The sequence below is a fragment of the Musca autumnalis genome, unplaced genomic scaffold (assembly GCF_047663935.1).
Source record: "Musca autumnalis isolate F117 unplaced genomic scaffold, ASM4766393v1 scaffold_3, whole genome shotgun sequence".
Classification (NCBI taxonomy): Eukaryota; Metazoa; Arthropoda; class Insecta; order Diptera; family Muscidae; genus Musca; species Musca autumnalis.
The window spans coordinates 124,316,880-124,330,609 of NW_027411866.1; the positions used below are offsets into that span (position 1 = coordinate 124,316,880).

Consider the following 13,730-nt stretch of genomic DNA (forward strand, 5'->3'; position numbering starts at 1 on the left):
AATATCTTTAAAAATTAGATTTTTTCGATGAAACATAAAATGAGATAAATAATAAATAATTTTTATTACTAATACGCTATGATGCCTGATAATTAATAACAATCATACGCCACTATGAACAAGTAATAGGCCAACAAGCCATGGGTTTCGAACAATTTTTTAATTTTTTTTAACCCTCCGTCATGCACATGTTCCGATAGTCACGTACGTAGCGCATGTAACTGGCCACATACAGTATGTATTTCAGTACATTATTTGAAAAATATGCTATTTTAGCGATAATATTATATTGTTATATATATTTTATTTTTTTTTGTTCTTAACCCGTGTAAAAAAATATGAGAAATAAATCGAGAAAAATTGTATTTTTGTGTTTAATGTCAAAAAAGTTGTTACAAAGTTCATTTCAATTAAATTTAGTAGTTATAAAGTAAGTTTTAAATAATTCTTAATTAAAAAAGTCTTACACAACTTCAGGTAAGCAACTAAAACATTTATAATCTGATTTCGAATGTTGTAGGCATACCGTATTGGAGCACTTGGAACTTGTATCTGGTCAGATACATGCGCTACGTATACGACGAATAGATGAAAAAATTTACATAAATTTAGTTTGTTGTTTTTTTAATGTGTTTTTCATAAAACGATACCTTACAATATTTGTAGAGGGTACCTGGAGACTCAAGTCCCTAGCTAAATTAGAAATATATTTAAGTTGAATTCGTAAAATATCTGGCCAGATACATGTGCATGACGGAGGGTTAATCGGATATAGTGGATAGTGAACATTTTTCGCAAATTTCTGAACATTCTTCTTTCAAAAGGTCCAATTCATGTTCGGATTATATGCTGTTGCAACCATAACTTATTTGTTAATGCAGACGTTCAAAGAACGCTGTTGTGGTAGAAAGGTGAGTATTTTGTACGTCGCGCCGGAAATTGAGTTATGCGGTAATACTTACGGTATTATGTTTCTTGCCAATAATCTTACCTGAAACAAAAAATAAAGAACAACATTTAGTACAACTATTTAATCATTTCTTTGTGGTAGAATTGTTGTTGTAAGTAAACATCTCGTATCCGGATGAACTTTGTAATTAGAAAAGTACAATCTCGTGGTAGACTATAGGGTACTGAAGGGTATAATAACATAGGTTTTGGCACATGTTGATAAATACTTCGTAATTATGGAACTAGATACGCCTTCTAATTGACATTATACTTGGCTCTATTATTTTTGGCACCATTTAAGAAAAACTCAACTCTCCATTGATGTATGTATTTGGTTTTGGTGTAACTCAAAACATAACAAAATTATGGTCTTGTGAAGACATGTACAAAGTGTTTGTTCGTTTTGTGTACATATAAAGCTTGTGAGTGATTACAATTTTCGTGATATCGTACTAAAATTATATATACAGTTGGGCCTTTGGCCAACAACAGTTGGTATTGAAAAATATGTAGGTATCAAAATTGACAAAAAGTGTTTGTATGGAATTTCAGAAATTTTTGCTAAATTCACAAAAATATATATTCAAGTAGGATTTCTAATACAAATTTCTTTGAATTATGTGGCCAACGCATTTAAAATACCAGAAATCATGGGGGAAATACCTAAAGTTGGACCTATGTTGAATTTTTGTGTATTTTAATTATTTGTGTTGCTACAGAACCCTTACTGAACTTTTCATATTGATATCTGCTTTACACATACAGACCGACTACAGTGCATTGATAGAGAAAATTATTTCGATTGAAAATTTCCACAAAGAAAAAAATTAAAACTACACATCGAAACGTTGGATTTGCATAGAAACTCATCTGTACTGTGATGGTTGAACTCATCTGGTCATATTTTCTTAACCTCGCCAAATTTTGAAAAGCAAATGGAAGCGTTTGAAAGAGGAAATTTTGTGCATTATCCGTTGATCAGCAGTTAGGGATGATTTTTACAGAAATCACATTTATAAGTGGTCATTATTTAAAGCCCTATTTATTGCTTAAAGACCTTCGGAACAAACCATTGAACTTCTTACATAATTGCCATATTTACAATCGCCAATAAAAAATTTAATACTCGTTCGAAATCATTTTGATAAAGTAATTCTCACATTAAATAAGAATTTTGTTGCATTTTATTCGATACAATAATGTTCATATAAACAAAATAGTTTATCGATTTTTTAATTCTTTGATAAAATATGATCACATAGACAACAGTGTTTATCAATTCACATATAAAATAAAATTTTTTAAATATAAAAGCGAAGGTCGATAAAAAATGTTCATATTTACAATTATTTTGTTGATTAAAATATGTATGTATACATACAAGCATTCGTCCATGCAACAAAAATGCCTCAAAAATGACTCCTCCACGCTTTGAAATAAACATATCAACGCCACACACACACACCTCTCAAGAAAAAAACCTAAACCAACATCACTGTATGCCGTAAATTTGTTTCTCTTGCTCTTGAAAGCGAGAACATGCATTTGTGGCTAACCTTAAAAAAAACGAAATTCGGGAGGTACTTTTCTATGGGGGGCTGTATCAAAACGTTGATCTATACCGACAAATTCCTGGCGGAAGGTTTTTAGACTCAAAGAAGACTAAATACCATATTTCCGATAATACCGAAAATCAAGAGGTAAACTTCTATGGGGGATATAGGAAGGCGTGAACCTATACTAATAATTCTCATCTGAAATTTTTTATAAACCCCTGGAAGACAAAATAACAATTTTAGTCATTTCGATGGGATATTGATGTCACAAGCTTAAGAATTACGAAAATCGAGAGGAACCGTTCTATGGGGGCTATATCGAAACGTGAACCGAATCTCGGTCGGAAAGGTTTTTACCTCCAACGTAGACTAAATACCAAATTTCAGCAATTTCGGTGGGTTGTTTTGGCCACAACCTTCAAAATACCGAAAATCGGGTGGTACCGCTCTATGGGGGCTATATGAAGGCGTGGACCTGTATCGACAAATTTCTGGGGGAAGGTTTTATACCACCAACGAAGACTAAGTATCAACTTTCAACCATTTCGGTGGAATATTGAAGCCACTACCTTCAAAATACCGAAAACCGGGAGGTACCGTTCTATGGGGCTACATTAAGTTGTGAACCAATACCTACTAATTTCAGGTAGAAAGTTTTGTACCATCAACGAAGATTACATACCAAATTTCAGCCATTTCGCTGGGATATTGAGGTCACAACCTTTACAATACCGAAAATCGGGAGGCACCGTTCTATGGCGGCTATATGGAGGAGTGGATCTGTACCAAGAAATTTCTGGGGAAAAGTTTTATACCCCCAACGAAGACCAAATATCGTGAGGTACTGTTCTATGGGGGCTATATGGATTAGTGGATCTGTACCAACAAAATTCTGGGGAAAAGTTTTATACCCCCAACGAGGACCAAATACCAAATTTCAGCCATTTCGGTGGGTTGTTGTGGCCACAACCTTAAAAATACCGAAAATCGGAAGGTACCGTTCGATGGGGGCTATATCAAAACATGGCCCAATACCAACGTATTTCAGTCGGAAAGCTTTTTATCTCCAACGTAGGCCAAATAGCCAATTTCAGCCATTTCGGTGGGTTGTTGTGGTCACAACCTTCAAAATACCGAAAATAGGGAGGTACTGTTCTATAGGGGCTATATGAAAGCGTGAACCTGTACCGACAAATTTCTGGGGGGAAAGTTTTACACTACCAACGAAGACTAAATACCAAATTTCAGCCATCTCGGTGGAATATTGAAGCCACTATTTCAAGCCACACTTTCAAAATACCGAAAATCGGAAGGTAATGTTCTACGGGGGCTTATTGAAGACGTGGAACTATACCGACAAATTTCAGGTGGAACGTTTTATACCCCCCAACGAAGGCTGTCTACCAAATTTCAGTCATTTCGGAGGGACACTAAAGACACAACCTTCAAAATACAGAAAATCCGGAGGTACCGTTCATGAGGTCTATATGAAGACGTGGACCAATGCCTTTTACCTCTAACATAGACCAAATACCTAATTTCAGCCATTTCGGTGGGTTGTACGTCGGGAGGTACGTTATATGGGCGGGGAGGTATCATGAAGGCGCGAACATGTACAGACAATTTTCTGGGGGAAAGTTTTATACAATTAACGAAGACTAAATACCAAATTCCATCCATTTGGGTGGGTTATTGTGGCCACAACCTTCAAAATACCGAAAATCGGGATGTACCGATCTATGGGAGCTGTATGAAGGCGTGGACCAGTACTTACAAATTTTCTGAGGGAAAGTTTATACCCCAAACGAAGACTAAGTACCAAATTTAAGCCATTTCGGTGTGATAATGAGGCTAAGACCTTGAAAATATCCTAAATCGGTTGGTACCGTTCTGTGGACCTATATAGCCCATTTGCAATACCAAACTACAAGGCTCTATCTTAACAGACGGACATTGTTATATCGAATTTTTCCTTGATCAGAAATATATATACTTTATAGGGTCTCCGATAAATATTTCGATGTGTTACAAACGGAATGACAAATTTATTTATTATTTATACCCTCTATATTAAGGTGGAGGGTGTAAAAAAATGAAGCAGTTTTTAAGATGTTTAAGATAAATTTTTGAATAAAACAACAAAACACATATTATTATTAGTTTTTTTGATAAAACAGAAAATGTCACACACTGATATAAAGGAAAAATTGTATAGACAAATTTTAAAAAATTAAAAAAAATAGTATTCATTCGAATCCCACTACCAAATAGAACTTAAATTTTTTTTTATTTAATCATAGTTTTATACAGAAAAATTTCAAGAAAATCGAAGAGTTCAATCATTGATAAAAAATAATTTTTAATAATAAATCGCGAAAATTTCACCCAAGCCCACAGTGCAATTATTTCCATTTTTACTAGATAGCTGATAAAAAAAAACAAAAAAATACAAAAAAAAATTTTTTCTATTTGGACCAATATTAGAGAAGTTATGAGTATTTCTTTGTCTATAGTTTTTAATGAATTCAACTTTTTCGAGGCGCGATATCGTTAGTCAAAACTATCATAACTATCTTAAATATACTGAAAAATTAAGGAAATCAAAAACCAATTTCTGAAAAAGTATCTGATTTCACTCAGAAATCCCCATATACTACATAAATGTCTTAACGTGACTCATTTTAAACTTCTGCGTTAGGTTTTCAAATCACATTACGTTATGACTAAGTTACAATATCCAAAAATAGATAGTGGATGAAAATCTCACAGCAACTGGACACTTTTCTAGCCACTCTTTCAATTTTTCATGAAAAATCACTTAAAATGAAGAAAAAACTTGGAGTAATTCGTTTAGAATGATTATCATAAATCATATAGAGTACTATAATAAGTGCCGACTAACGCCACACACATGCACATGAATGGGTGCATGTGTGTGTGCATGGATTTTGTTTTAACCGTTGTAATGATAGATGGTGTAATTTTTGTTCCTTTTTTTTTGGTTTGGTTTCATTGAATGTTGTTGGCGTCATCACCGTATATCTCTTCGATGTTGGCTGCTCACCACACTGCTGTGTGTGGACCAGTGACCAGGCCTTTCAATCTTTTTGCATAATTGTACGCATGCGCATCATTAATCATCTTGTACAAACAAGATTTTTCATTCAAAAAGCGGTAGATTATTTTACATTTTGCATTGAGCTTTTGTGCCACAAGCGTCTACATGCGTTTAACATTTGTATTGAGTGGTGTTTTATATTTCTACATATGTAGGTAGGTTGTCGTCGGTAAGTAGGATGCCTGCCTGCCTGCCGTCGAATGGACAGACAAACCTTTAAAAGGCTTCTTTAAATTTATTGTAATTCTCTTATGGTGGCAGTCGACCCGCTTCTCTGTCATATAAGAGCTTCACATTGAAAATAGATGGATGGCAATAGGCATGCGTGCGTACGCCTGGCACTCGGAACAACAAAAACAGCCAACAACAAACAGAGTCACAATGCCATGTTAAGTAGTCGTAATACTGCCACTAATACATGCAACAAATGCCGCACAATGCAAAACAAAAATATATTCAGAAATACATATTTATTGCGTAATGTATGTGGCAAAAGGCAACCAGGCTTGCTGGCTGCTTGGTTGGTTGGTTGGCAGGCAGCCTGTCGGCTAGTTTGAGCGTCCAATTTAACATGCCAAACATAAGTTTTGCGTTATAACCATACAATCGTACGGCTGCAAGAAACAACAATCAATGTGTGGGAGTGGAGATTATTACTTGCAGGCATATAAATTATTTTGTTGATGCGAACCCAGTGATAACATTAAGAAATAAATACCATTGAAAGTTATAAATTTTTGTAGCCGTCAGGCAGCTATTTGACATAATTTTTGTTGTTGTCAATTTCTAAAGTTTTTTTTTGGTTATGTTACCACATCACATTGCTTGGTGAGAACCTGTAATAATTATATCAAATTTCTTCATCAAGTCATAGGTGTGTAACCAAAGATGTACGGGGTAAATGGGCATTTGGGAGGGAATGCGTAATAAATGTATGTATTATGACTACTTTTTCTTAAAATTAGTGGAAATTAAACAAGTTCGAAAATCTAATAATTTCTTAAGATGTTTTCCGTCAAAGTACATGCTTCACTTCTTCAGATAAATCATCAAGTACTCCTCAAGTACTCCTTCACCCGAGCAGCTTCCCTTTTTGGTAACCTTGGTGATTCTTGACAGACGTGGATTTGGGAATGTTGGTGGCCAACTGTTGCTGCTACGAGGGAAGACAGTTTTGAGTTCTTACAAGGCCTCTTGTTGTTAATATTGTAATGAAATTATAACGAAAAAAGTCGGGTTGTCTGAAATAAGAGAAATGACGGGCCGCCAGGACATATAACTTATTTGCATAAAACTGGGCGAAAAAATTGTGATTTTTGTCGAGCTATAATAACTTTTTTAACGAAGTATCCTTATTCTCTGTGCGAAATGTGGAAATCACTTAGTAGCTGATGCTTAATGGTCTTCAAAAGAGAATTTATGTCGAGCATAAGCTCTGAAAAATCTCATCTTGTCTGGTCTGAGGTTCATTGCAACATGGTGTCACCCACTCACTCATCAGCTCTTGCTGTCTTTTATTACATTGCCTGCTTTATGTAATACCGGCATGAAATCATTTACGACAATATGGCACCTCCCGATTTTCGGTATTTTGAAGGTTGGACTGGCTGAAAATTTTCATTTAGTCTTCTTTAGGGCTACAAAACTCTCCCCCAGACATTTTTCAGTATAAATCCACGTGTTAATATATCCCCCATAGAGCGGGACCTCCCGATTGTCAATATTTTAAAGGCTTTAGCCACATTTCCTCTCCGAAACGGCTAAAATTTGCCATTTGGCATGAAATGTGCCTACAAAAAATTCCCCCAGAAATCGGTACTCGTATATGTCCGCGTTTTGATATAGTTCCCCATAGAACAGTCTCTCTCGATTTTCGAAATGGCTGAAAATTGGTATATAGTATTCGATGGTGGTATTAAATATTTCAGAAGAGAATTGTTGATATATACAAGTCGCCGAAATTTCAATTTGAGAAACATGTTCATGGATTCTTCTTTCACCAATATCTTTGTGTTTAGTGCTTGATCTGCATTATCAGTCTTTAAATTATTGACGGAAACCTCAGAATTCATTAATTCATCTTGATAAAAATCTTCATTTATCTTCGGGTTGATTCTTTTTGATTTTCAGATATCTATGTTTTTTTATATTCAACTAGCCGGCCCGGTCCGGTTGCTGGCCCTTGAAACAGTTTTATGTTACCTTTTCTTAAGTAAATTATATTTTTCTTGCGTCGACAAATAGTCGGGAACTGCAAGTGACTATAAATAAAACATCTTCAGAAATGTTGGTGTCTATATGAAATTTTGGCTGTATGTTAACTGATGACTTGAGAAATGCACTTATTTCATCTGCTGGAAAAGTATAACTGGCAGTATTTGTCTGAAATCAGAACGTGAATTGCTCTTAAATCCTTTAAGAATCGTTCTAAAGCTTCTTGGGAATTTTTATGTGCCATCGTACATTCGTTCCAGATGATAACTTCTATTTAATATTGCATGTGTGCAATTCAATCAAAAGAATGTCCAGTGGCAACTTAAGGGTCGACTGTGTCGTCCTTGCACCTTCTTATAATGTATACCTGATGAAGCTATATATGTTGCCTTCAAATCTAAAGACTTGTTTTCCAATAAGACCAAAGCTTTGTAATGCATAACATCTGGTATGTCCATTGATTTGTAACATATTTCAGAAATTGGGAGTGGTCGGGTCTTACGGCTAAAATATGGACCCAGGGTTGGGGAAACGGACACGTTCGTAAGTTTATATAGCCTATTTCCACCAGGGGCCTTCCCTGTACATCATCTGAAAATGACATGGGAATCGGTTCAGAAGTTTTGCAGATATAAAGTATTTAAAAAATGTGCGTGCTGAAAGGGTTTTATAAAAAGGAGGGCATGGGGGAGGTACCCCGTTCCCTCCGAAATTAATATATATACATATATATATATATATATATATATATATATATTTACAACGGGTGTTCATGGTGGGCCATCGCTGTACATTCTCTGAAATTTTAAAGAAAATCGGCTCAGTAGTTTTAGAGATATAACATATTTAAAAAAGTGATCATGGTCGGGTCTTTAAACCCTAAATAAGTACCTAGGGTCGGAGATTCAACCACCGTTATCTCGCAAATTAATTTTGTAAGCCATATGTTAGTAAATTTTGCAAAGACAGAGTTTTAATAAAATAGGGCAAAGGGGAGGTACCCCGCCCCCTCAGAAATTCAACAAAATACATAGCCTATTTTCACCAGGGGTCCATTCCTTGAAATTTTCAAGAAAATCGGTTTAGTAGTTTTGGATATATGAGATATTTAAAAAGTGGGCGTTGTTTAGTCCCAAATGAGTACATAGGGTCGGAGACACAACCACCATTGTACCCAAATTATTTTTCTCTCCGATACGTTCTTCAGTTCTGTTAAAATATCGTTTTCAAAAAAAAAAATAGGTGATGGGGGAGGTTCCCAGCCCCCTCCGAAATTCAACAAAATATATAACGTATTTTCACCACGGTTCCTCCCAGTAGATTCTCTGAAAGTTTCAAGAAAATCGGTTAAGCAGTTTTTGATATATAAGCTGTTTAAAAAAGTGGGCGTGGTCGGGTCTTTAGGCCCCAAATCAGTACCTAGGGTCGGAAACACAACAACCACTGTCTCCTAAATTAATTTTCTCTCCGATACGTTCTTCAGTTTTGTTAAATTATCGTTTTCAAAGAAATAGGGCATGGGGGAGGTTCCCCACCCCACCGTAATTCATGAAAATATATAATCTTTTTTCACCACGGGTCCTCCCAGTATATTCTCTGACATTTTCATGAAAATCAGTTAAGCAGTTTTTGATATATAAGGTATTTAAAAAAGTGGGCGTGGTCGGGTCTTTAGACCCCACATCAGTACCTAGGGTCGGAGACACAACAACCATTGTCTCGCAAATAAATTTTCTTTTCGATACGTACACCAATTTTGTTAAAATAACGCTTTTAAAAAATAGGGCATGGGGAGGTTCCCGCCCCCACCGAAATTCAACAAAATATGTACCCTATTTTCACCACGGGTCCTCTCAGTAGATTATCTGAAATTTTCAAGAAAATCGGTTAAGCAGTTTTTGATATATAAGCTATTTAAAAAAGTGGGCGTGGTTGGGTTTTTAGGCCCCAAATTATTACCTAGGATCGCAGACACATCAACCAGTGTCTCGCAAATTAATTTTCTCTCCGATACGTTCGTCAGTTTTGCTAAAATAGCGTTTTTAAAAAATAGGGCATAGGGGAGGTTTCCCGCCCCCTCCGAAATGCAAAAATATATATAGCCTATTTTCACCCTGTACATTCTCTGAAATTTTGCAGAAAATCGGTTAAGCCGTTTTTGAGTCTATACGGAACATACAAACATACTAACATACACACTTCTACCGAAGTGGTAGAAATTTTGCACTTAGTCTTAGTTAGGGCTACACAACTTTCCAGATGAAATTTTTCGGTATAGGTCCACGTCTCCACTTAAAAGGGCATCTCCCGGTTTGCGGTGTTTTGAAGACTTCAGCGTCATTATAAAACCGAAATGGATGAAATTCGGTATTTAGTCTTCGATGGGGGTATAAAATATTCCTGAGGAGAATTGCTGTATGGGTCCACGTTTTCATATAGACTCCGTAGAACGATACCTCCCGATTGTCGGTATTTTGTAGGTGTTACAGCCATTATCTTAACCAAATGGCTGATATTTTGTATTTAATCTTCGATGGCGGTATAAAACATACTAGAAGAGAATTATCAGTGTAGGCCCACGTTTTCATTAAGCCCCCTTGGAAGTGTACCTCCCTATTATCGGTATTTTGAAGGCCTCATTATCCAAACGAAATGGCTGAAATTTGGAATTTACTATTCGTTAGGGGTATACAATGTTTCACAAGAAATTTTTCATTATAGGTCAACGTCTTCATATAGACCCCATAGAACGGTACTTCCGGGTTTTCGGTATTTTGAAGGTTTTATCATTATTATCAAACCGAAGGGAATAACATTTTGTATTTAGTCTTCGATGGGGTATAAAACATTATAGAAGAGAATTGCTTGTATAGGAAACGTAGAACGGAAAGACTCGATTATTGTGGCCCCCAATATCCAACAGAAATTTGTGAACTTTGGTATTAAGTCTTCGTTGGGGGTATACAACTTTCCACCTGAAATTTATCGGTCACCTTAGAAGAGTACTTCTCGATTATCGGAATTTTGAAGTTTTCAGCGTCATTATCAAACCGAAATGGCTCAAATGTGGTATTTGGTATTAAGTGGACGTAAAAAACATATCAAAAACGAATTATTAATATAGGTCCACGTTTTCGTAAACCCCCCTTAGAAGTGTATCTCCCGATTATCGATATTTTGAAGGTTGTACTGAGGCCACAACCTTGAAAATACCGAAATGGCTGAAATTTGTAATTTAGTCTTCGTTGGGGGTATACATTTTTTGACCTGCAGTACGATTCTCTAACCGGTTTTTGGAGTTGCCGAAAAAATCGGTAAAATAAAAACGCAACATTTTAAATGAAAAGTTCAAATAAAAGTTGACAGCACTCTTGCTATTGGTAGAACTTAACGACTGTTTTTTATTGCCCGACAACTTATCGAAAAATATCGTTAAATACCGAAATTGTAAGCATTTTAATTTTGCGGATTTTTGTCGTTAACTCAAAAAATGACTTAGAGAATCGCACTACTGAAATGTGTCGGGAATTTTGAATTTTTTGCCCACATTATCCTATCGAAATATTTTGAAATTTGGTATTTAGTCTTCGTTTGGGAAACACAACTTATCACCAGAAATTTGGCGGTATTGGTCCACGTCTTCGTATGGCGCCCGATTGTTGTAAATTTTGAAATTCTTACCCACATTATCAGTTTCTATACACAGGTTGTAAAAAGCTTTGCCCTACCGAATTTTTTATTTCTTAACATTGGAACCGCAACGCGTATGATTGTGATTATCTTTATAATTAATAAAAAGCATACGCTCTGGGCTTCCAATATTAAGAAATAAAAAATACTAGTAAAAAACTAAAAAGTTAAAACACGGAAATTTCTATAACTTTTCTGTTTTTAAACGACTTTATTGTTGTTCTTACTTTTAATTTACTTTTCGTTTTTATTTTCACATTTCAATCAGTATAACTTAGTCATTGGTTAGCCGATTAAAAAATATATGGATTGTTTGAAAGATAGTATTCGACGCTCCCAAAGAAAAACATTTATAGACAAAAAAGATGTAAAAAGAAGTAATGCCTGCTAAAAGCTGAAAATCTAAGAAACCCCGTGTTTCTCTACTTTTGGAATTTTAAAATCTGTTTATGAAGTAACCTAAAAAGCAAAGGTACTTTCGTCTTCTTTGGACTCGAACAAACCTCAATTGGTACACTAGAATAACTGCATAATGTTGGTGTATCACAGTGTAATTTATACGATTAACTAGATCAGTCCTTCAGCTCCATACCATGAGGAAATATTCCTTCATAAATACTATGCTAATCCGCGTAGAAATCAAGTACTTTCACGCAGTCACACTTCAATGCTTGCCACGTGTAATTACAGCTATAATATCCGTCGTGATCGTCTGCTTTACACTGGACCATTTCCATTCCATTCACTTGTTCTATCCAGCGTTCCAGTGACATATTCGTAAAGTAAAATTATTAAAGTTTTTCTTCTGTATTTTTATTCTGTTTGTCTGCGTATATGTTTAACTGCGGTATCGAGTACTGTTATACCTAGCACGGTGGATCGTCGTAGCCTTTCCTATTAATACACTCAATAATTCAATATTCCATATCTTTAAATGCAGTTGCTTCCCATTCTTTCTTCCTTATCATCCTTGATTTATATGTTATTATTTGAAGCAATAGTTCATGCAATTTTGTTTTTCTTATCAAACCTCTAACCGATATTTAAATCGTGCTAACCGCATTTATGTAAATCTACCTACACAATATCTTTTCTAATCTCTATAACATCTACAATACGCTTAAAATGAAAGTATATTTGCATGGCTAAGATAATCGACAGATCTGTAATTCAGTTTGCTTTTGCCAGAATTGTAAGCAAGAATAAATCCCAAAGTAACAAATCTTTGTCTAATTTAACTAAACTCTTCTTGAGTGTGTTAAGATAACAAACAACAGCCATAGTAAAAATAACACAGATAATTGTACAACGTTTTTATGCGTTAAAATTGCAGCTGCATAAACGCACAATTACATTAGGTTTACATGATGCACACGATGATGATGATGATAAAGAGAATGATGTGGATGCTGCGGCTGATGATGATGGAACATGAAGTTACATACATGACGGTGTGTCTCTATATGGCAATTGTTTGAGTCTAAGGCTTCTTCAGTCAAGCCAAACCACCAACAAACCATAGAGCCAGTGAACCATCCGCACAGCCACCTTCATGTTACTATCTTAAATTATATGGTAATAAACACTGATTACAAATAAATCTTAATATTATGGAGGTACGCATACAATTCTATCGTTCTGGTGGTTTTTTGTTTTTGTTGTTAGCTGCTCACTAAACTTGTTGTTGAAAATCATGATCATTGTTGTTTTTCTTCTTCTTCTATTCACAATTATCTCCAAAGACGATGCCTTCGTCATCTACATCATTATTATCATCATTTTGAAGAGTGCTGCCTGCTTCTTTGCCTTCTTGAGTGGCTATCAGATACCGGCAGTTTGAAGTATTACCATCTTTAAATGCTAATTTATGTTAACAATAAAATAACAACAACAACAAATATACACAAATTATAGGTTTTTGGCAGCATTTAAATAGAAACGATATTTGAAAAGATTTTTTTATTTAAAAGAAATCGGGAAGAATTTTCTGAAATCGTATGAAAAAAGGATAAAAATATTTTTCATAAACATATCAATATGAAGGAGGAACGGAGAGTGTCCAAAATCCTTGGGAGTTTTGAAGTTTGCTCATTCAAAAATATTCGGTACCTCCCGATTTTCGGTGTTTTGAAGGTTATTTCCACAATAATCCATCGAAATGGCTGAAATTTGGCATTTAGTCTTCAGTTGGGGTATAAAAC

At 35.2% G+C, this 13,730-nt stretch overlaps 1 protein-coding gene across 13 annotated transcripts in view; it reads right to left on the minus strand.

Moving 5' to 3' along the window:
- The window catches only part of mamo (maternal gene required for meiosis), a 698,235-nt gene that overhangs the window by 322,777 nt on the left and 361,728 nt on the right, over nt 1-13,730 (minus strand). The window contains exon 1 of one of the 13 annotated variants that reach the window (XM_073974307.1): nt 963-991. The exons of the other annotated variants lie outside the window; for them this stretch is intronic. The gene's annotated coding sequence lies outside the window, so the exon portion shown is untranslated. Of the gene's footprint in view, nt 1-962; nt 992-13,730 lie in introns of those variants that run through there. 13 annotated transcript variants of the gene reach the window in all.